A 22,727-nucleotide genomic window follows, 5' to 3' on the forward strand; every position below is an offset into this window, starting at 1 on the left:
ATAGTCAATCAAAGCATCCAGCACGGAAAGCTTCGCTTACATCGATTCCCACAGTGTCTGGGATCTGCATAATTTTTCTTTTCTTCTCTTTTCTTTCCCTTCCAATGTTTAGAAGCCATCTTGGACGAAATAAACCTCCCAGTCAGTGGTAATAAACATCGCGCTGTCTTGTATCTTCTTGCTTTGTGCCGTTTCTATCTTTGTTTGCTTCCAAAATCTATGCACTGCTGAAACGCTGGGATAAGTGCTTAAGATTCAATGAAGGATCACCTCCACGCATCTAAACATGCTTCGTTATCCTGAAAAAAATGTCCAGAAAATGTGAAATTGTCCAGGTATGACTCGAACAGCTCTCGTACAAAAAATATAAGCAAGGAAAGTACGGAGCCTCCTATCCCTGTTGCCGAGATAGGAGGCTCCGTAGGCCATGAAAGAATCACGAAAGACGTGGCGACCAAGGAGGCTAAACAAAAAAATGGCTGTGGCTTAGCTAAGGTTAAGCCCATGGAGGATACGAAGCATACTAGCCTTTATTTTAACGCGACAGCGTTAAGGAGCTCGTGTCGCAGAAAAGCCGGTGTCGTCGGCGTCGGCTCAGGCGTGCGGCGCTTGCTCAGGCGCACATTTCGTTGTCGCGCCGAACGCTGCGTTGCTCGACGCTCACCGCGTCCGATGCGGGGCGCGTAGTCGCTGCGCCGTAGCAAAGCCACCTAGAAACAGTCTCTGTAGCTCGCCGCAACCTCCGCTTCGCATTCCAACGAGCAACTCTGTCTCCAGGAGGCATCTCACCTCGTGAGTGTCTAGCAGAGGCAAGCGCAGCTGCTTATATACCGCCGCGACGCCGCGAGCGACGCCGCGAGTTGGAGCCCCGTTTCTCCTCTGTCGTGACGTCACGGTGTCACGTGGTCAGCCTTGAAGGCGACGCCGCGAGCGACGGCGCGAGTTGGAGCCCCGTTTCTCCTCTGTCGTGACGTCACGGTGTCACGTGGTATTGAAGGCGACACCGCCGCGCCTGAGGAGCTGGGTTGCGCCCTCGTAATATGCTTCGCATAAAAAATATGCGTGGCTCTGCTATCGCAAACACCAGAGACCAGCGGAGATGGAGGAAGGCCAGTAAAGTAGTGCCAAACCGCCCACAAGACACACGAGCGCCGGCAACGCGTCCCTATGGCGTCCGTTATTCTCGTGGCCAGCGCCGTAGCAGACGCTGCGTTTGTCTCCGCTCTGTACGGAGCGGAGGAAGAGAAGGATATCGAGGCACCGTAGCAGCCGCCGTAGAACGCCCTCACCCGACCCCACTGCCTCGCGCATGAGTAGAGGGCACGCATCCGGGCCGCGATGCTCGCTCACGTGCGCGCCCCTCCTTCTCCCTCGCTAGGCTCCACCCACCCGCGCCGCGTCGTTATGCTGCGCGATGCTATTTCTATACTCTGCTTTCACTCTCTCTCTCAGCTCTCGCCACCCCAGCTCGGCGAGGCTGCGGACGTCAAGAGAAACTCGGCGAGGTTCTAACAGCTCCACTGCAAAAGTGCTGGAGTGGAAGCTCCCGTAGCTGCTTACCTGGAAAGGGGAAGCCAATGCTTGCCTTTTCTTAATAGAACCTTGTCGGGTGATCTCCGCTTACAGATTAAGGGATTTGGCTCTGTTATTGTAATGCTAGGCTAATTAAAAATAAAGGCTGGTTGTTACCAACGGAAATAATAAATTATTCTGAATATTGATGAAATACTTCCCAATACAGTATGCCAGGATAGATTTCATACTTAAACCAGTAATACAGAGATACATGTAGGTAAGTATCCGTCTAGTAAAAATAAGCCGTGATTAACTAAGGAGGTTGGTTAACTCATGGGAAGTGTGCGAAAAGCGCTTCGTTTATGTATGGTTTTATCGTGCCCCTCATGTGCGGCTTCACCTATGGGACATCGTTTCCATTCCAGCAGTTTTACTTTAACCTCCTCAGTGGCGACGCCGCTTTATACTTAAAATATGGCCTCCGAGATCAGCTCGAGTTCAAACTGTCCGAGTTTCAGGATCCGAGTTCAAACATGGCGTTAAGGAGGCTATGATACTACCAAGGTAGTTTTGACAAGTTTGCCTTCCCCAGAACGGCCAATCGAAATAAGAAAAAAAGATAAGATGGCTTTGAAACCTTTGACTTCACACTCACGTGCGGATGCTGGCATTTCGACGTGAAATTCGGAAAAAGAAAGAGTGAGGAACTTTGTTCCTTAGTTTCTCCACTATACAGCAGTTAACATTCTTCTGCCAAATTAATTAAATAAAACTTCGACAGAACGTTTTCACTCGCCGTGGTTGCTTAGTGGCTATGGTGTTAGGCTGCTAAGCACGAGGTCGTGGGATGGAATCGCGGCCTCGGGAGCCGCATCTCGATGAAGGCAAAATGCGAAAGCACCCGTGTAGTTAGATCTAGTTACTGGTTGAAGAACCTCAGGTGGTCCAAATTTCCTAAGTCCCCCACTATGGCGTGCCTCATAATCAGGTCGTGGTTTTGGTACGTAAAACCCGATAATTTATAAAGGCAAAATCAGACATCCACCCGTTCGTAGCAATTGCTACAAAGGAAACCCAAACACGGGTTCCTCGAAGGAAAAGCCTCAGAGTTGAAGAAAAATTCGTCCTGGTCCGCGGGACTCGAACCCGGGACCACCGCCTTTCCGGGGCAGCCGCTCTACCATCTGAGCTAACCAGGCGGCTAGCAGATGGCAGGGCGAAGTCGAATTAGTCGATAACACACGAAGCAAAGGCAAGTGTGGATGTCTGATTTTCCCTTCATTAATTACTTCTCTCCACCTTGCGGGTTTCCGCAGAACTACTACGTCAAACCTTGCCTTTGCTTCGTGTGTTGTCGCCAAATTCGACTTCGCCCTGGCATGTGCTAGCCGCCTGGTTAGCTCAGATGGTAGAGCGGCTGCCCCGGAAAGGCGGTGGACCCGGGTTCGAGTCCCGGACCAGGACGAATTTTTCTTCAACTCTGAGGCTTTTGCTTCGAGGAACCCGTTTGGGTTTCCTTTGTCAGCAATTGCTACGAACGGGTGGATGTCTGATTTTCCCTTTATTGATTACTTCTCACCACCTTGCGGGTTTCCGCAGAACTACTACGTCAAACCCGATAATTCAATTTTAACAGAACGCTTTAGCCACCTTAACTTTAACGCTGCTCTTTAACGTACCTTTGAGCGCCGCAATGCCTGCTTCGCTGGATTGCACGTGCTTTTTGCGCACTGCAACATACTGCGCACAGCAGAGTCGCCGCGAATAAAAAGTACAACCCCTCTCTTTCCGGCTCCTGCGTACACAAATCTTTTGTGGCTGAGTCCGCTACTTTCCAGATAACAACGTAACGTGGCCAGCCGTGAGAAATAAAGAACGATGACATGCGCTCACCGAGGCCACTCCCGAGAAGTCGTTCCCGTCATGACTCAAAAAAAGCTCGCCGTACTTTCCCGCGTACCAAGGCTTCACGCGTGTAGCGTCACACACTTCCACGCGTTTCTTTATGATAGCGGCCTCCAGGTCAGGGCTGCTGTGACGCCCATTGTCTGGTTTCTCAGCCTCTAAGAAACGGCAAACGAAAGTTCGAGCGCGTGTAGGCTTCAGCCATACTCGGCGTTCGTTTGCGCACGAAGGCGGCAAAATAAGTAAACGGCGGGGAAATATGAGGAAGTACAAGCTTGCCGGCAAGCACTTGTTTCCCAGGAAGCTCGGTTGCTTCTTCGTCAGGCTGCAATGCCCAACGTATCCTGTACGACACATGGTAAGCTTGATACCTCAAAGTCGTGGTCTAAACACACGGGAACACCCGCCGTGGTTGCTCAGTGGCTATGGTGTTGGGCTGCTGTGCACGAGGTCGCGGGATCGAATCCCGGCCACGGCGGCCGCATTTCGATGGGAGCGAAATGCGAAAACACCCGTGTGCTTAAATTTAGGTGCACGTTAAAGAACCCCAGGTGGTCGAAATTTCCGGAGTCCTCCACTACGGTGTGCCTCATAATCAGAAAGTGGTTTTGGCACATAAAACCCCGTAATTTTTTTTCACACGGGAACTTTGACACATGTCCTATAACAGCGTTTTTTTGATACGCCCTGGGGCGAGTTTTCCCCGAGTTATGGATAGTTCAGCAAACCAATTACTAAATAATAACTACACTACTTGGAGTTTTAACCTAGATACAATTTCGCGTTGTTTTTGCGCAAGTGTACTCTCTATGGCTTGAACTAAAGGTAACCAAATTGTTCTGATTTTTTTTTACTTCATGTGGAACTGTGTTTCAGCATTGCCGTGTTAACCTCTTGTGATGATGTGATAACTTTATTTGGAATCCGGCGATTGAGAGGCCCGGGCCTGGGGCCGCCTAGATGGCCACTGGGAGCTGCTGCTCCCGTGCGGCTTCCTTGGCTCGCTGGACGGCCCAAAGTTGGTCTTGGAGTTCTGAGCTAAGCAGCACGGCCGACCACCGCGCCCGTAGATTTTCTGGGGAGACTGCCATTTTATTTTGATATATTTCACATCCCCACAACATGTGTTGAAGGGTGGCTCTAACAGACTTGCATAGCTTGCACATATCGCTCTCGTATATATCGGGGTAGAAAGTTTTTAGTTGCACGGGACTCGTAAGTTTCTGTTTGTAGTCGCCTCCAAGTAACGGACTCAGCTCTGTTCAGTGTAGTGTGAGGCGGTGGTAATACTCGCCTCCGATTTTGATAGAATTTGGTAATGTCACTACATATTAACCTCTTGAGTACACTATATATTTTGGGTTCTTCGTTTGCGAGTCCTTATATATATATATATATATATATATATATATATATATATATATATATATATATATATATATATATATATATATATATATATATATATATATATATATATATATATATATATATATATATATATATATGTATATATATATATATATATATATATATATATATATATATATATATATATATATATATATATATAAAATATTCTGGGGGTCAAGGGTTGGGCGTTATCTTAAAGAGTAAAACGCGAGTAGAAATCGGCGTTTTTGTTGTCTGGCACTGGCAGCCGCACACTGCAGTTCGGGATTTTCCAGTAACATTCACAAACGATTAACGAAATCAACGCTCTCCTTTTGGACACAAACGTTCTACCTAGACAAGTGAAATCTAGCACAGGAACGTGTAATGGCAACTATAGAGCTGCTCGCAAAACACGTGACGAACTGCACCACAACTACAAACCAAACTACACCACAAAACACACACACACACACACACACACACACACACACACACACACACACATACATATACATATATATATATATATATATATATATATATATATATGTATATATATATATATATGGATTTGGCGATTCCTTCACTTTACTCTCCGCACTTTTCTAACAAAGGAGGATAAAAAAAAACGTACAAACAATTGGTTCACGCGCGCCTGCTTTGCAGGTAGGTGCGAGCTTTTCCCTATGTCTTGCAAGCCGTTGTTGACATGTACTATCATACGCATTGGAAACATTTCTGTGTCCATCCATATAGACCTGTCGGGCTTTTCGTCCTTGCCTGTTATGCTGTTTTACTGGTTCCCTGTATACGCTCTAGCAACACAATTTATGAAATTACCCTTCTCTGAACGTAGTGCCGTTGGGTAAACATATTCTTACCCCCGTATTCAGAAACGCATCCTAACTCGAAGCCCGCGCTTGACTTGATTTATATGACGCTTGTCATGAACGCACCAGAGGAAACGCAATGAGCATCGTAGGCATGTTCACACCAGGCGTCGTTTATATCAAGGATGGGCTTCAAGTTACGATGCATTTCTGAATACGGGGGTTCATGTCACAGCTACTGTCCGCAATGCAGAGAAGCGCCATCTCTGCGTTACTTTCGCTTCCTGGCAGTGCATTACTGCCATTTACACTGTAAAATAATTTACACCCTTAAGAGTGAATAAGAGTGCAGATCGGTCTATGACCTACACCCTTACATTCCAAAGGGGTGTGTGCAGTGGGGTATGAGTTATAGACACATCATAACTCCCCATTTTGGGGTGTAAGGGCGTGAGTCGTAGACAGATTTACACCCTTACTGACTGTTAAGGGTGTAAATTATTTTACAGTGTAAATGGATGTGACGCGAAGAAAGGGAGGTTCAATGCACCCTTGTCATACTGAACTAAACGCTGGTACTTAAGAAAACAAAAAAGCAGCAAGCTTTCGTTCACTCAACGTTGGTAGGCACTGAATATGTTATATTTTTTTTATAAATGTCGGTTATTGCTTGAGTGCTAGGCGAGAACGAGGCATATACCATATTTATACATTATAATATTATAAATATTATGATATAGATCTTAACCCCCCGAGCACGAAACGTAGGCAGCGTTCATTAGTTTAGTAACACCCACATTTATTATTATTATTATTATCATTTAAGCAAGTGCAAACTTCGGGGAGAAATGGGGTTTATAACACGATTTTCGTAAATCTTGTTCGGGGTCCAAAAATCGGGCAATCGGATTTTACCCGAAAACGAAGGAACCTAATTATATTGCACGTTACCTTCGGTCCATTCCAAAATTAAATGGAAAACGATTACGTAAGATGTTTATCTCAAATATGAAGTCTGGTGCGTGCGGAACGGTACAAGATTGGTTCATTTATGGGCCGGCCGTCAGTGATCGAGAATGTAGACACTACGCTCTTAAGCAAAATTCCACCCTTTGAAGTGTATATTTGCCACACAACAATAATCGTCGTCTGTCTTGCCCGAATTTCATTTCTTTAACGCTGCGAGCCCGGTACTTCCCAGTCACGAACGGCATGCGCGTTATCAGCATGACAGAGCATTCTTTACAGGAAAGTAGCGAGCGCAGCGTATTCAAGAAAGGAAACGCAAGCAAGACAGACGGCGATTGCTGTTATGCTTCACATATACACCTCAAAGGGTGTACATTTGTTTAAGAGTGTAGTTTGATGTACACCCTTGTACACCGTCACGTGGTTTCGGTTGTGCAGTCACAGACGACGAAAAACACCCGCGAATCATTGGCGGATACAGAAGTGTGTGTGTGTGTGGGGGGAGGGGGAGGGGGGGGGAGGTTCTTTGTTGTAATAGTGAACAGCTTGCCGCGATTTTAACGCGACTTGAGTTTTGAAAGAACACATTATTAGTATACAAATGATTTAGCGTTCCTCTTTCTTGTTTCATTTAAGGGGCCATGACGCCAAATTTTTGAGCTTGAATTATGCGCTGCATGTTAAACCGTACGTGCAGCTTAGCAAGCTGACAAAACTTGAGCGCATATGTGAGTCTCGGCGTATATGGATTCTGCACGGCGCTCACGTGGTTTCGGAATGCTTCGGAGCAGACGACACGGCACTGCAGTCCCGCACGTATCGACGTCACACAAGCCATGCCGAAATGGCGCTCGCAGTTGGTGGGAGGGGCTTAGGGGAAGCGATTAGAAACGGAAATCTCGGGTTCAAATTTGCGAACCGAGAGCACAGTTTTCTTGTGTATATATAATAACGCTGTTGCTGCTGCTGATGACGATGTAGTCGAAGCCCTTTGCAGCGTGAGATCAGTTTACTGAAGTCTGCCGGAAAAAATTGTGTACGAAAGTAGACAAAAAGAAACAAGAAATAAAGAAGAAAGAAAAAATAAAGAGGCCTTTGCCCTGCAGTGGGCGTAACCAGGCTGATGATGATGATGATGAAAGAAGAAACTAGAAATCGCCAGAAAGCTGAATCGAACTGTCCATCTTCTGTTTCGAGTTCTCCCATTCGCTGGCGCCCCCATTGCCTCGGGTACCTTTCCGTAGCCTCCTCGACCCCTCCCCTGCCAGCTACAACGATAAACGGAGAAAAAGTTTTACGGTCATGTAGCGCGGCCCATTCAAATGCGTTCCGAGAAACGGTTCCTCAAACAACGACTGCCGCTCCAGACGCGGCGTAGCGTCGTGGTACCACGTTTCGGCCTTTTCCTTCTCTCCCCTAACCGCTACAACCCCCTCGCTCTCTTTCTCCTGCTGGTGGCGGAAAGCGGGTAGCAGCGGACGTCGAAAAAAAAAAAAAAGCAAACGAAGAACTGGTCTCGGCCGGGCCGGCCCCGGCACACTTGGCCGCTTGCCGGGCTGCCGCCGATTGCCGTGAAGCCGAGGCCGAGGACACGAGCGGTTCCCTGACGGACGTCGCGGAAGAGGCGCGGCGGCGCTAATATAAGGACGCTGCTCCAGTTTCCGCGCTACACAGACTATAGTTTCTCTGTAAGACGCTATTATAGACTTTCGATATCCGTGCTTCGGTGGTCTAGCCCAGCGATAAATGACTGTGCGCTACAGTATTCTTGAAAGTGCTACAAGTTGAAAAAAAGAACAGCCTCGCGTTAGAGAGCGCAGAGAGTTTTATAGCGTGTCCGGTATTCCGGTACGCGCAATAGAGACTTTTAGCTTGTACGCTATTCCGGTAAACGGGAGCGGTTTGGGCGGATTACCGGATGGTCGGGGCGTAAACGTGAGCGGTGAAGCCGCCTGGTGTTGTAGAGCTCAACCAGACAAACGCATAGCTAAAACTGCAGTAACTCACCATATCCTGCTTCGCCACTCGTGCAAATTTTTGGCAGTGGCGTAATTGTGAACACGATTACGCCACTGTCGAAAATTTACGCCAGCAGCTAAGCAGAATACAGTAATTAGCTCTGTGTTTGTGTGGTTGAGCTTTGCGCCACCAGCTGGCGCCACCGATCGGGCCGCTCACCTTGACGCCCCCGCTAAACCGGAAAACCACCCGCGCTTGTCCGGATACCGGACACGCTAAAGGTCTCTAGTTTTATAGCGTGTCCGGTATTCCGGTATACGCGCAATGGCGTTTGCGCAAATTCGGGTTTCCGACACTGGTAGTGACATCGTGTGACGCTTCGTTTAACCACAACGCCTTAATTATAGACACGTTTTCACGTTCCACGAGTGTTGCGTCGAAAAATAAAACGTTAAAAAAAAAGAGGCAACGTGTTCGCGATTACGCCGCTACCGAAAATTTACACCCGGCAGCCGAAGCAGAATGCACTTGGTTACTGCAATAACAACGCTGTGTTTGTCTGGTTGAGCTCTGCGCCGCCAGATGGTGCCGCAGACCCGGCCGCTCACGGTTACGCCTCAGGTAACCTTGGTAACCTACAAACGCCATTGCGTAGACCGGAATACCGGACAGACTAAAGCTTTAGTGTTTGCTGAATACCGGGCTACCGGAGAACTGCACGGTGCCAACGGCGCGGGCAGCGGCACCTTGTGATTCAGAGCTTAACCATGAGATCACCGAGACCTAATTAATACTGAAGTGACGTGCCAGAATCTACTTGACTGCTGATGTAGACCGTTGGTAGAGACATCGTTGGCGAACAGTCTCTGTGGCTTTCCTTGGAAGAGATTACTCAACCGACGTAAAAACAGTTAGGCGCATTGTAGTCAGACAAAGCATCACGAGATGTCGCTGCCTGCTTTGCCCGCCGTCATGGCTCTGGTAGCCGTGTAATCCGTAAACGGTAATAAGTTTACGGACAAGCTAGAACTTTCTGTCATGAATAGTATGTTTTCCGGAATACTGCAGATGGGGTCCTCATAGGATTGATGGATGAATATTATGAACAGTTTCTTTTAAATGGTATAGTGGCAGGTGTCGTCAGTTCGTTACTTTTACCTTTCCTCTGCGCTGATTACGGACCATTAGGACCAACGGTTCGTGTTAGCAAATCATTGATCACGAAATAAAGTTACTGTCTTAATTAAGATCTATTATTTACGCTCCCTACTATTGTGTCCCAAATAATGCAGTCGCAGTTTACTATTCTCAACCACAGATTCAACAAAATTCAATTACATGCAATCGGTAGGGTTACTACGTCGTCAATGACCTTTGTATGCAGGTTAATGAAGACGTAATATTCACCTTCGCCATACCACCTGTATCTTCCTACCTTATTTCAGTCGTTCCCCCGAACCACTTTCTCAGCGTGGAGTAGCAGGCTAGAGTCACATCACCCAGCCTGACCTCCCCATCTTTTGCCCGTTGAAGTTCTTTATCTGTGTATGAATATTGCGACATGATAACAAGATATGCCTTCCGCGCCATCTCCACACGCTACGCAATTATTGTCGCAACCGGTAAATTTTCTGCAACATTTCGTTCTTGGACACCCTGGTCTGGTTTCAAAAAGTAGTGATACTGCCCTTTCAAATATCGCAAAACTTTGTTTTAACTTTATAGTGGCAGTGCAGGCAGTGTCGCCTGGTGACACGGAATTCAACCAGGGCGCACGAAACTATAGTTTCGCCAGTAACGGGCCATGTGCTATACATAGCTTCTGGAGAAAAATGGCCAGGCTTAGCTTGGTTAAGCCAAGAATGCGTTGCATATTGCGCGAGTTGGGGCCCAACTTTTCCTCCGGCTGTCGTGACGTCACGTCACGTGTTTGCGCTAAAGGTCAATGGTGGCTGCCCGGCCGCGCCCAAGGGCTGAACTGAGTGATTGCAATATGCAACGCATAGAAATAGAAGCAACTTAATAACAAGCATAGCAAACTTAAAAGAGAATAGACCCACATATGAGACGCGCAGCAATGAACAATGGCTCATACCCTCAATGGTGGCTGCCCGGCCGCGTCCAAGGGCTGAACTGAGTGATTGCAATATGCAACGCATTAAAATAAAGCTATATCGACCGCAATCACAATATAGTTTTAGCTGGCTTGGATATGCATATAATGCTCTTCCCAGAATACCGGAGACGAAAACGAGAGCGGCCGGGTTGGTGGCACCATCTTGTGGTGCAGAGTTAAACAAACCATGTTATATTTAGCTATTGGTCTAAAGTGGCGACAACGCCGTACTAGCGAGCATATAAATTCATAGTTTTTTTTTAAATTTCCTTTGACGCGTTGTATAGTTCTACAAGGAGTAACAAGGTGTCGTTATCAGTGTCGTTACTGTCACCCAAGCCTCCGGTAACCCGATATTACGTAAAGGGCAATGCGTATATGGACAGCTAAAACTCTCTCATCATGAATGCATCAATATGCCGCTCCCAGCTCTACTGCTGCAACCCACGTCAGCGGTACGTTCTTCGGTATTCCGTAAAGTGCAGTACGCTTACGCACAGGCTTAATAATTATTGCTGCGGTGCTGTACAGAGCTGAGGGTAAAATAATTGTAACTAATTGCCACTTATTTGCAGCTGTGTTTCTTTATTTGTCCTATATTACATGGACATGTCTCTAACACAGTAAAGGCCTGAGGATAAGTACAATGACACGAAAAGTATTCGGCACCCGTACCAAATAATTCCATATGAACATACGGGACCCCGAAAGTCAAATATGAGATTATGGAAGTAGTCTTACAGACCTCTGTTTTCGTTAATATCGCGTTGGGCTAGTCGTAACTAGAAAAGAGAAATGGAAAGTACCGTTCAATGTTTTTTCTTTTTTTTCTAATTTCGCACCATAACCCAGCGCTGGTACGTCAGCGGGATACATCGGATTTCATTGTATTTCCCTTTAGAGCGCAGCCTTTAGGCGCCCTTTCCTGCCTTGAGCGTCAGCGTGCCTTGGCGTCTATCGTAACCGAGCGAGCGAGCGAGCGAGCGAGCGAACGAGCACAGCGAAGGACGAAAGAGCGAAAGCGGGGCGCAGCGGGTGACGAAAGACAGTGATAGCGAAGAGAGCGCAGTGTGAAAAGAGGAAAGCGGAAGGGGAGAGTAGGGAGAAAGGGTGAGGAGAAAAGCGCAGTATCGCGTAAGATGGGCTCTGCGGCGACAATGGCTACGAGATGGCGCCAGTGTAGCGTGCGTCAGACATATGGAAACAAAGCGCTGCATGAGCGGAGCTATATGTCTGCCGAGGTGCAACACAATGGCACGTAGCGACGTGCAATTGTTGTCTTGCGGTAGTCCTGCAACAACGTGCAAAAACTACTTTTCGGAAAGGGAGAACGCAGTCGTAACCTCTTTGGGCAAGTTGGTGGCGAGAGAAAATAATGAATTTAAACGATGGCTGTAGGCATATGTGGGGAAGTGGATAAGTAGAAGGGAGCGTAGTGTGGCTCACTATGGAAGCATCATCATCATCGACAAGTTAAACCGCGCAAATAAGACGGAGGACGGTAAGCACACCGTACACATTGGATCAGCGCCTGTCCATTCTGTGCGCGTCTTTACTGTCTTTGTCTTTTCGCGCTGTTTAACTTCCAGTAGCTGAGAAGTTGGTATATAACGAAAGAGAGCTATAGCTGCGGCGAGTGCTGACTTGCGCTCTACTTTCCCGCGCAGCTGATCTGCGCGAATGTGAAGCCCAGCCCCAAGGGAGAGTTGGTAATCCTGGTACGTAAATTAAGACAAAGAATGCGAAAGGGGATCCACGGCTCCACGGAAACGGCCACGGCTAAAACTAATTTGTTGGAGATGATGCAAGCCACAATCTTAAAAGGGGTGTATTGCACGTTCGCAACGGCACAATCCACCCCACCACACCGCACCACATCACACCACACCACACCACACCGCACCACGCCATACAGTGCACTGGTTCATATGGACGCTGCCCAGTTAGAATAAAACCGGCTCAAGGCCGCACGATAGGCAGATATAAAGACGCCAGGGAGACACAGCGCACTGCCTAGCTAGAAGAATGAATTGAATTCTGAGGTTTTACGTGCAAAAACCACGATTTGATTACGAGGCACACCGTAGGAGGGGTGGGGGACTCCGGATGAATTTGGACCACCAGGGGATATTTAACGTACCCCAAATGCACGGGACACGGGCGTTTTTGCATTTCGCCTCTATCGAAATGCGGCCGCCGCGGCCGGGATTTGAGCCTGCGACCTCGTGCTTGACCGCTAAGCCACCGCGGCAGCTAGAAACGACTGAAGGAGGCGCCACACAGCGTGGCGCCATCTGTCGAGGCGACGCAGAACCCGCGCCGCGGAACTCACGGACCGCGGCGTTCAGCGCTCAGGGCGTCAAAAAAAAATATATGACAGCGAAGTGTATGGAGCCCTTTTGAACGTCGCCCTATTGGAAATGACAAATAAAACTTCAGCGTACTAGAGGTTACAGATTGAGTTTTATTGTGAACAAGCATAAGGAAGAACTCGGAACCAATATTTTTTTGTAGCTTGTTTGGGCAATAACTAGCGTACGTAATGCGGTCCTGCGCAAAGGATTGGAGGCCAGAGACCGATTTGTTACAAATGATTTGGCTGGTTCGGATATCCTTGTTTGAGTGCCCGGATAGAGCCTTCAGCTTCTGGCTGAAGGTCACTGGAAGGTCACCGACAACGGGAGCGGAAAGCACTTCATGTTTAACATCCGAAATCTATTCGAAAAAGGTACAGTCAACAGCAAAAGTTTACGGGATGCGGTTTGCCCTTCACATGTGAATTCATGCACTGTCAAGGCATGGCACTTCGTATTTAATGAATCACTGTGTAGGTGGCGAAGGCTACTACATGCTGGAACGTTTAATTCGAGGTTGTGTGACCACGCTTCGCGAGAATACAGCTTCTTGGCAGATCTTGCGTCCCGTAAACTTTTGCGGTTGACTGTACATTCGTATTTTCGAGTAGTGACTGCTCGATGCCAGACCGAATCGAAAATACGACACTGTTGCATTCATCACTGGAACATTTTCGAATACTCGCACACGCCTAAGCGTACGAACATCAGTTGGATGCTGATCGTGGCATCTTCTTCCACCTCCTCGTGCACACAATGCCGCGACCCGCCGTGGTTGCTCAGTGGCTATGGTGTTAGGCTGCTGAGCACGAGGTCGCGGGATCGAATCCCGGCCACGGCGGCCGCATTTCGATGGGGGCGAAATGCGAAAACACCCGTGTACTTAGATTTAGGTGCACGTTAAAGAACCCCAGGTGGTCGAAATTTCCGGAGTCCTCCACTACGGCGAGCCTCATAATCAGGAAGTGGTTTTGGCACGTAAAACCCCATAATTTAATTTTTTTTTGCACACAATGCCGCGGAATGGAGGCGCACGGTCGCTCCAGGCGAGGCGCGCTTCCTCCACTTCCTGCTTCGCCTCCTCCTCCTCCTCTGCGCTTCCAACCGCGATCTCGGACGGGCGGTATTTTTCCTCGTCCAAAGAAGCCGTTTCGCCGATGGCACGCCGTTTCTCATCGAGAGCTCCGCTGGAGAGCGCCTGTCTCTGCCTGTTGTTGGCCCGACCGCTCATTGTCAGGGGCTCCCAAACCCGCTCCACCAGCTCGCTTCCTCGAGTTTGTTGTGAAGTTTACTTATTTGAGAGTGCTTTTTACGATTTTACGAATGTCGCGTAAAATAGGTTCAGTCGGCGAAAAAAAGTTTTAATGGTGCCGGAAGATGTGGCGGTGCCAGGTCAAAAAGAAACATACGAGAAAGAAATTGTAGTAGTATCCGTGTCGCACTTTTGTCGAAGCACAAGTCAACTCTACTAGCGGGGTATACTTGCTCCGAGCGTTTATTCAGAGAAGTTCCCGAAGCAGCTGAAATTGTCAACAAAATGAAGCCCCTGAAAAAGTCAGTGTGATATCAAAACTATGGATGCTCTGTCATTCTGAAGGCAAAACGTTGTTAAAGGGACCTCGAAACGATTTAGGTGATATTATAGAAAAATACTGAGACGTTAGAGTACATCCTTCTGGGAATTAAGTGACACGTTTAAGCGCTCCGCGTAAAGCGCTTCCAGTAGGGCTTCGCCGCCTACACTGTAAAATAATTTACACCCTAAAAAGTGAAAAAGGGTGTAAGTGTGTCTATAACTGACAGCATTAGGGTGTCCGTTACATAGATAGCACCCTAAGGGTGTGAGTTATGGACACATTTACACCCTTTTTGACTTTTTGGGGTGTAAATTATTTTACAGTGTACATACGCTGATGCCGAAGCGCAGCGTCACACAAAACGTCTATGAGGCGCAGTCTGCGAAAGCAATAACAAATGTATAAGGGTCGATGCCGTGTCGCCGGTTCCGCACCCTAAATTACTAAATTAACTCCTTGACTGTCTGCAGTTCAGAGTTGTAGGCTTTATGCACCCTCAAGATCATCTATCACGCGAGTACACCATTTATTCTATTACTCAAGTAATCAAATTCGCTTTTTACGAAAGACGCCTTGTAAAATCCTTCCCGGAGAAAAACCAGGTGACGCCTTGTGCAATTCGCGATTTGTGTCTCGTCTAACACGACAATGCTAGTAACTAAATCTTCCAGCATTCAGCGATAGTCCCAGGTATGAAAGAAAGCGCTACGAGTTGTGGCAGAAAATTAACATTTGCATGTGCAGCATAAGTCATCGTGTTTGAACCAATTCATTAGAGAGTAGTTCTGCGGCCATATTAAGCAAGTCTTAGTGTCATAGTTATAGAGCCTATCTTACAGCCATAAAGCACCTAGTCTTGGAGCCTTGGTCCTGGAGCTTTGTTCTGCAGCCATTAGATGACTGGTTGGCGTCGCGTAGCCTTGCATTTTAGTCCTACACTCATTATGCAGGTAATCTTTAATGCCATACCTATGGCGCCAACTCTTGCATCCATTGGGCACCTAATCTTCGAGCCATAGCCCTGGAGCAAATTTCTGTCGTCATTATTACCATAGCCTTTAGTACATAGCTATGGAGCCTAATTCTGTAGCCAGTGGGTACATGGCCTTGGGAACCATAGCCCTTGAGACTACTTCTGCAGCTATTAAGCAACTATGCTGATAGAGCCTACCTAGCTCAGCAGTCATAAGGCACCATATGTTGGAATGAGTCTTGGAGTCTAGTCATATAGCATTAACCCCTTTAGTCTTCAAACCCTACTTATGGAACCTAGTTAGTAGCTCTGCAATCATAGGTTACCTATAATTCGAACCATAATTATGGAGCCTAATTATGCAGCCACTACAAGGTAGTCTTCAATTGGCAGTTATGAAGCATAGTTCTGAAGCCATAGACTTGGAACCATCGTCCTGTAGCCCAGCTCTGAAGCCATAAGGTATATTGAAGGCACCTGGAAGCCTGTGAAATGTTGCTCCTGGACAGTGCCTCCAAGTTTGTGTAACTTATGGCTGCCGAACCAGGTGCAGCCTTACGGCCTATAGTACTGCAATCATAAGGCCATGGTAATATCTTACTGCTCCAGGGAAAACATAGTCGTACAGAACGTTTGTGCTCTGTCAAAAAACATGATGGGTCATATTCTAGACCACTCTCTTACGGCTGTTATTCGATTATATAAATTATTTGTTCGAATGTCCTATGTCGGCTTTCACGTTGTAAATAGTATTTGAGAATAGCACTTTTCTCCAAGGTTCGTTCTTCAGATTCGCAAAGGATGCCTAAACTCTCAAGACGACTTCATCGTCCTGCTCACGTGGCATTTGTTGAGAGCTCATACAAAGTGCACAGTCATAGTGAAATAAAACGTGGACAGGAAATTACGTATTATAAACAGGGTGCCGAACCGAAAAAAAGATAACAGTTCGGTTTTGGTTCAGGTTTAATGCGCTTTCTTTTTGGTCCCGTTCTGTTTAGGTTCGGAGAAATGAAAACTTATAATGGTTGGCGAACCGGTTCGCTGACCGGTTCGGTGCAGTGTAAGAGTTGGGGTCGGCCATGAAATAAGTGGTAGCTGGCCCTTGCCGTCGTGCGACTAATCCACGCTAAGGACGTTGTTGAAGGGAGGGACTTGTTCTCATCGAGAATGAGGAATATGGGATTTATTTACAATATGTACAGGAAGAGTGGAGAACGTGACATTTCATCAGTATAGCATGACTTAAAGAGAATGCACACCGAACAGCCGACAACGGCTCCTTAAAAACACTCTGTCCTCCCTAGATCCCTAGGTGAGGGAAAACTGCCGTTCAACCTTCGACCAATGGAAGCGTCCAAAGTCATCGTAGTCGACCCGCCTTTGTGGGGGAGTGTTCACACACCCACTTCCGCATTTCGGTTTCAATGAACACACAGAGGGGGATGGTTCTCGTAGACAGGGGTCTTGACCGAAGAAGGCGCCTCTTGATCCCCCGGCTGACCCTGCAGTCAGTAGCCGCCGCGTCTGTCTGTTGACTGTGACGACTTCTGGGGCCCGTGAGAAAGCACCGCAAAACATCCTTTTCCAGGAGTTCTCTTGCTCCAAGCAAACCGTGAAGGCGACAGCGAATCGACAGCGAATCGACAGCGAATCGACTATTAATACGCGGCCCTCCGAACGTGGCTAGACATGCCGGCACCGTTGGGCTGTTGAGGAGGCGCATTGTTGTCTTTACAAAGCGAGTCGTCGCAGCGGGCCGGAAAAATTTTGCAGGCCGGTACTCCTGCAGGCCGATCGTAACAGCAGTAAATTTTATCCTGCCGCATGGCGATATGCTCAAGTTTCATAAAGACGAGGCAGAAATTTGCGAATTATCTACACAGATACAGGCACATCTTCAAGTACATATTAAGAACAAACGTAATCAGTAAGAATCCTTGCATCAGCGTAAGGTCTGCGTGGCTTGAACAGTCGTTACTTTGACAACAGCAGAGTCAGTTAATTTTTCTTTTGGTTATGTATTTACTACAAGACTGGTAGTGGGCAATGATGTATGGTGTGGAAGATAGCGAGAATTCACATTGCATTAATGAATTACAACTTCATCCTTCTAGTCTGTAGCGAAGAAAGAAGCCAGCATTCGACTTTTCGTTCAGTTCGCTGCTTTTTTTTTGGGGGACTAGCTGTGGACATTGATGCTCCTGAACAATGAAAAAGGATGGCTTGTGCTGAACAATACTTGAATCTGAACCATACTTGAATCGTTCTTGCGCATCTACACGTTGCACTAAGCTTTGCACTGGATAAGGGTGGACAAAGAAGTCAAAAGCATAGGTCAGCAAAATAAATGCCACTTACATTCAGTCACAATTTTCTTGCTTAGGGCTCATTCGGACTCGCATTCACCAAAATTATACTCAGCCGGGCTCACTCGGACTCCCTCATCAAAATTCTACTCAGTCGGGCTCAACTCAAACTCACCCAAATATTACTCAGCCGGCTCACTCGGACTCGCTCATCAAAATTTTACTCAGCCAAGCTCACTCGGACTTCTCATAAGAATTCTACTCAGCCATGCTCACTCGCACTCACCAAAATTTTACTCAGCTGGGCTCGCTCGGACTAACCCATGTAATCCATGTCAAATAATGCATGCATGCTATTTATATCTAGTTGTAATTAAGTTAAAGAAACGATCACGACGGCATCATGTCATTCATACCACTTATGGCGTGACATACATGCCATGGCAAATATTTGATGTCAGTGGTGTCATGACATGTCGTTCATGTTACGTATGGACGTATGAACGTCATGCCTCCACGCCTATGTTGATATATGCCCAGTTGAAAAAAACTACCACGACGGCATCACGGCGTGCGAGGCTATATATATAGATAAATACACTCAAAGCGCCTGAAGTTCGCAAAGAGTGCTTCGCATTAAAAAGGAACGGCTCATGGGAAATAGGCCCTCACCACGTGATACGCAAGCGGTATAATTTCTAGCCGCGGAGCGTACGCGACAGAATATCCCGGAGAGCGTGTGACTAGGGTCGGGTGTGACGATGGCTCTGCCACATGCCAAACAACAAAGAGTATTATATTAGGGGACGCAAGTGGCTTGCGTACGCAAGAGCTAGGGGCGACGGTACTGCGCATGCGCAAACTCGCACGTAGGCGTCTGCGCATGCGCAGACGCATACGTTGGTGTATGCGCATGCGCAGTACCGTGGCCCCTAGTTCTTGCGTACGCAAGCCGCTTGCGTCCCCTAACTTAAAACTCTCTAATGTCCTTAAAAGTCTTGCATGTGCCGCGTGGACCCGCACAACGCGAACCACGGCTGCGTATTCCGGTGCTTGATATTTTCAATTTTTAGGCTCTGGTGCCACGTGCGCGGTGATCTACGTCGCGTTGTCATGCGCCGCGGTGACTTTAGCGACGTTTCTTGTTTTAGATAGACAAAGCAAACAGGACTCACTCACAAATATATATATATATATATAAGCCTAGCGCTCGCTCGGTCTCCGTCTCACCAAAATTCTACTAAACCGCCCTCGCTCGGACTCAGACTGATCGAAATTCTTATCAGCCGGACGTCACTCAGATTCAACAACCTTCTACTCAGTCGGACTCAACTCGCGCTCAGACTCACCTAAATTTTACTCAGCCGCGCTACCTCAAATGCAGACTCACAGGTCGCTCCGAGTCTGAGACTGAGTGAGTCTACTCGCGAGTGAATTTGTCGAGCGACAGCTTGAACTGGTGGACTGGGCGGAGAAGGCCAAGCAGGCCCAGGGCCTTACTTGAGCCCAATCCCTCAGCCACGTCTCCCTTTACCCTTCCCCCTTTCAATAAAGTTTATCACCACCACCACCGTCGTAGGTAAAAGCAGGCACATTGTGCCACACGAATAATTTCTACAACTCAAGAGCGTTGTCCTCTGGTTGGCTAAGCGCCAAACGTGAGTTGTACCATGGCACGTAGCAAAAGCGGATTTCGAGTGTCATTTAAAGCCGCGATTACGACTCATTGAGAGGGTGACGCATTGATTAGAGATCGCAGAGTTATAGTTACAATAAGCCCCGTAGTTTAGCTCATTGATGTCCCTCCTTGAGGAAATAGTTTTTTGCGCTCTCCGTGCTCATTTACTTTATCTAGGTTTAGTAACAAGTTGGCCTAGCGCACTGAATTTGGCGCATCATTTTGATTCCGCGGAGCCCCCGACACTATTTTTCGGCGGCGGAACACAATTGGCATGGCCAACTTCAGAAGTGCAAGCGCCTCTGCCTAGATGGCGGTAGTTACCAGCCCACGCCCATCGTACATCCCCATTCTCGCACAAAACGCAACCGGTGACACGTAAATAGTAAACTAGTAGGGTGCGCCAATTAAGGTATACTTATTCGAACAATCGTGCAAACTATCGAGCACCCGTCGTCGACGAATATGTTCGAATCGTTTCGTGTACCTAACCGGTAACCGTTACTATCTTTCTTTTTTTGTCCAGGTTAGGTTCGGATTCAAAGGCGTACAAAAAAAAAATCAGGTCAATCTTGCGCTCACTTCCGACCAAAATTGCGGTTCGGGTACGGTTTTTGGTTCGCATTCGGGTTTGGCTCGACACTCTGATTCTAATACCTTTTGCAAATAATAACGTGAGAACACGATTTCGCACCAAATATCGAATATAATATAGCGCTTTTTCGCCAAATATAGCGAAAAAGCGCACAAACCGCTATCATACGCTGATAATTATGTACTGGCGAAACCAGAAACGAAAGAACGTGCTCTAGTTAACCCTAGCCTCTTTGCATTTCAGCTGTCTACTATATCACCATCAGTATAAATTGAAGCACAAACCACAAATTATATGTAATTGCGATGTGTATTCTCATACGGTGTAGCCTGTTTCTAGGCACAGTGAAGTGCCAGGTGTACGAGCTGGAGCCTGAATTAAACCACTGTTACAAAAGCAGGTGAAAGGGTAAATGGTACAGCGCATTGGAGCAGTTCTGTAAGTGTTTGCGTTTGAATTTATACAATGCCTGGACGCTTTGATTGTGCTGGCGTCAGTTACAACCATTTCATATAATTATTGTTTATGCGCAGCTCTGCGCAAAACATAGTTTCTTACGAAAGCGCAATTGCCCATGCATGTGCAACTCCGAAGCGTTTTTCTTTTCGTCCCTTTCCTTTTTTTTTGCGGTAAATATGACGACGCCATATTGGAAACTTTCGAGATCAGCCGCTACGCGCTGGGGGCGCTGGCGTCGAGCAGACGAGAATAAAGCACTGCGCATACTTATTGCGCAAGGCGTTGTTTTCACTGCCAAGCACCTCGATCGCCTCTTCCCCGTCCGCCATGTTGAGGTAGAAACAAAAAAATAAAGAAGTTCTTGAGCGCCTAATACACAGTCTTGCATTCATTTTGCCTACTTTCTTATTTGATCTTATATAGAAGCGGAAAAAAAGGGAACACAGACAACAAGGAATATAATAAACCTTCATCTCCCGATTCTCCCCTTGTAATTCCACATACATGCACTCGTTCTTTTTTATACTTCTTACACTCGTTTCTCCCGTCTCACGAAAGTTTCGTATATACATTGCCTGCATTCTGTCGCCTTTTGCTTCCTTTCCTTATTCTTTGTCGTCTGCTGCAACGATGGTTCACAGCAGCACCAGCCAAGAGCTCCGTACGACTAAATCACAAAGAAGCGCAGCCAAGCCATAGCTACGCCAGCAAGCAGAACGCGTTACTGAGGCGAGGGAAAAGAAAGAGAGAAAGAAGGCAATCGAGGCACGGAGCTACAGAGAAAGCTAGCGGGAAATAAAGCAAATGCATCCATGGGATGAAGCGGAAGTAAAAGCCAAAAGTAGCAGACGATCTAGTTTTGCTCTTTCAATTTCCCTCTTTGCTTTCTCCTTGGGCGAAACCAGAGCAGAAGAGAAAGAAAGGAAAGCAAGCTCGTAAGCTCGTCTTCCTGGGTGCTCTGGGTTTATCTTTTTCTTGTGTTTATATTTGTTCGTTATAAACGGGAATGAAGGTGCAAGACTATGTGCGAAGAAGTTCCGCTCTGCCGTCTGGTTTCTGGTAAACAGACGAACCAATGTTAGGCCTGCGGGCCGCCCTTTCTAGTGCATTGTGTGTTACTGCGAGTAACCGACGATATTATACACATACAACAGAAGGGAACTGCTGTCTGCCTCGTAATAAACACATGCGTTTACAATAAACGGAGGATTGTGCTGACGTTCCCGTTATGAGAGAAAACCGTCTGGTCCCACCTGTTTCGTAGTAAACAGACCTACGTGTATACATTACCAAGAAAGGACGTGTTCATCACGCATTTGGGATATATACATTTAACGTGATTCCCTCACACCATTCTTTTATATTAAATGATGATGGTTTCATCAACCGTGGCGCAGGTAAGTGCAGATGACATATGGGAGAGAGGGAAACTGGGAAAGAAAGAAATGAGAAAAAGTTAATCTGGTTTGTATATAAATATATAATGTTTCCCAGTTCCTTACTGCATTACGAGTCCTTTCGCGTTCCAGGGTTGATCAAGCTATGGCGCAAACCGGTTTTATTTGTCTCCGTTACCCGAGTATGAGAGAAGAGTTTCCACGTCATGTTCACATTAACCGTATTTCTCAATACACGTTCCCAGCCGTAGAGGTGAAGTGGAAGCCTGCAGCGAACATCAAATAGAAAAATTAAGAAAATAAACGCGAATTTTTTGACCGGGACCATTACTGCTCATTGCTTGTCGTCTTCGCTGTTTTCATGGAATGTTGTGCTGTTAATGTGAATAGATTCTTGTCTTTCTTGTTTTCTGTGACGTCGCACTCGTAGGTTCACGAAACAGCAACACAGTTCACTCTATCCGGTCTGTTTCCATTAAGAACACGCGGTCTCTGAAGCCACCAAGCCTCCCTACCTGTTGTCAGCGAAAACCGCAGCACAATTTACAGTCGGGATGAAAAACGGGACACAAACAGAAGTAAACACCGGAACAGAAGCTGTACGTGGGCGAAGTCGTCTGTCCTTCTGATTTCTGTGGTTTATTTTATCGTCTGCCTATCTCCTTTTTTTCTCGTACCAGGTACATTTCAACTCAT

General features: G+C 47.0%; 1 non-coding gene across 1 annotated transcript; it reads left to right on the forward strand.

Moving 5' to 3' along the window:
• Window positions 1-2,905: 2,905 nt before the first annotated feature.
• TRNAS-GGA (transfer RNA serine (anticodon GGA)) lies at window positions 2,906-2,980 on the forward strand. Its single transcript has one exon. It is a non-coding gene; the product is annotated as a tRNA-Ser (tRNA).
• Window positions 2,981-22,727: the final 19,747 nt, after the last annotated feature.

This window comes from Dermacentor albipictus, chromosome 7 (assembly GCF_038994185.2).
Source record: "Dermacentor albipictus isolate Rhodes 1998 colony chromosome 7, USDA_Dalb.pri_finalv2, whole genome shotgun sequence".
NCBI classification, from domain to species: Eukaryota; Metazoa; Arthropoda; class Arachnida; order Ixodida; family Ixodidae; genus Dermacentor; species Dermacentor albipictus.